Consider the following 2199-nt stretch of genomic DNA (forward strand, 5'->3'; position numbering starts at 1 on the left):
TATATTGTTCAAGCTCGCTATGGCTACGAACAATGGAAGGATAGTGCAGGGAGAGCGCCAGGATTATTTAAGCTATTCGAGGTTGTTTTTTTTTTCTTTCTGAAAATGTATGTTTAGAAACAAACTTCGTTTTCTTCTCTTCATTTTCTTTGAGGTAATTTTTTACATCTTTTGCAGCATAAGCTGGGTTAATCACGAAACTTGATTTGGTTGCAGAGGGGAAATAATATACATAACAATAGCATATCACGCATGCAGGCGTGCATATAGATAAACGTGTGGATAGACAGATAGGAAAAGACATACAGGCATGCAAGCAATCAGACAGGCAGACGATTGTATGGGCAGACACTCTCTGATTTGCATTAATTCAATAGAAAGGGAGCCCATTCAGTGACTACGTAATTTTGTGTGCGTGTCTGCTCGTTCATGCGTGAAGGTTCTGGTGAGCGCTCTATTCTATCATTCATGTCCAATGTGTGTTTTTATTCAAACTTTTTCCAATAATTACTTACAGTTCAACTCTTCATTTTAAGCTGAAAGGAATCCATGCCGCCGTCTATGTTGATCTCGACTGTGTATTATTACGGTCTGTTTGATCTCGTGCAAGGACGATAATGTGTTTGAGCTATTTTACCTCTTTTTTGGAAAGAGCATCAATACAGTAGTTATTTCTATTGTACTTCAGTGGGTCAAAAACGGATATGAGAGAAAACAAGGAGGTGCATATAGGACAATACCCAGTTAATAACCCCTAACCCCCCCCCCTCCACACACACACACGCAAACACCCAATTTCAACCTTCACCACCCTCAAACCATAACCTTGACAATCGTGTGATGTATAAAATGCACCAAAAAGTAGAAAGTTTCGGACTGGAGAATAAAAAGCAATAATAATACAGTAGACGGAAAGACTGGAATTAGATATCAGACCGAAAAAAATTGGCAGCATGGGCAGCTATTAAACACGCAAAATCCGGGAAGAGGGGAAAGGGGTGGGAGGAGAGGAAGGGGAAGGGGGTTAACGCTTGTTTAACCCTATCCGTACGCCCTGGGGTCATTTTGTACCCCCGGGGTTGTATTCGTCACATTTTAGAATACCCCCAGTACGAAGATCTCTGAAACTTTCAGTATTTCTCAAAAAAATCATTTTGACACACTGCTAAGCAAAGCGTACGGATCGGATTAACGACTAAATTTTCTCTTTGAAAGTGGTGGCACAGAGTTCCCCATGTCGTATGGATACGATAGTAAAACACGACGTATGGGTAGGGTTAAGTGGTGGCACAGAGTTCCCCACGTCGTATGGATACGATAGTAAAACACGACGTACGGACAGGGTTGTTTGAACGCACACTTTTAGACCTTTGGGAATTTCAGTTTCTCTGTTGTGTATGCTTCCTAATTGTATTGTGGTCTCAAATGACTATTCGTCTGGTTGTTTGTAGTTTGACATAATATGTCACGGCGTGGTGGACTCAGGCACTGGTCAATTTTTGGGCGTATGGAATTTTTTTTATCATTCTCAAGCTTGTCCATGTGCCTTCCTTTTGGTGAAAAACTATCCATCTATGTTAAATAGAAATTGAAATATTTGCGATTGAAGGAGGTCAGGGTCGCTTGTTTTCAGAAATAAAATTAGCGAGAAAATAGCCGCCTAAGTTTGGTAACTTCCATATCCTGAAAGTCCTTGGAAAACTGAAAATTTGCACCTTATATGCCTTTAATCAATGATTTTGAGTGAAATCCACACAGAAATGTGTTTTAAAATGAACATAAAAGGTGTCAAGCCAAAGAAGAAAAAAAGAAAATTAGAAATAAATTGCCCTTGTGCCAAAAGATGCTGATTTCTGTGATTGTATTATTTTGACGAGCGTCTGATTTCCCACAATGACTCACTTTTATCTGAAAGACCTTATTCAGTCATGCACACCTTCAATGCACTTGAGATCTTTGAACAAGAATGTCATGTGGGTACCTGCTTTTAAGTCAGAAAAGTTGGATGAAGATCGAGAAATGCAGTAAATAGAGATAAGGAGACAGTGGGGAGAAAGGGAAAGAGACAAACAGACAGATAGACAGACAAACAGACAGACAGACATACAGACAGACAGACAGACAGACATATATACAGACAGACAGACAGGCAGACAGACAGAGAAATGCAAACAAACAAAGAGACAGACGAGCTAAAGA

At 39.9% G+C, this 2199-nt stretch overlaps 1 protein-coding gene across 1 annotated transcript in view; it reads left to right on the top strand.

The window, feature by feature from the left end:
• The window catches only part of LOC101846892 (glutamate receptor ionotropic, NMDA 3A-like), a 58875-nt gene that overhangs the window by 52523 nt on the left and 4153 nt on the right, over positions 1–2199 (top strand). The window lies entirely within an intron of this gene.

Source organism: Aplysia californica, unplaced genomic scaffold, assembly GCF_000002075.1.
Source record: "Aplysia californica isolate F4 #8 unplaced genomic scaffold, AplCal3.0 scaffold00348, whole genome shotgun sequence".
Taxonomy (NCBI): domain Eukaryota; kingdom Metazoa; phylum Mollusca; class Gastropoda; order Aplysiida; family Aplysiidae; genus Aplysia; species Aplysia californica.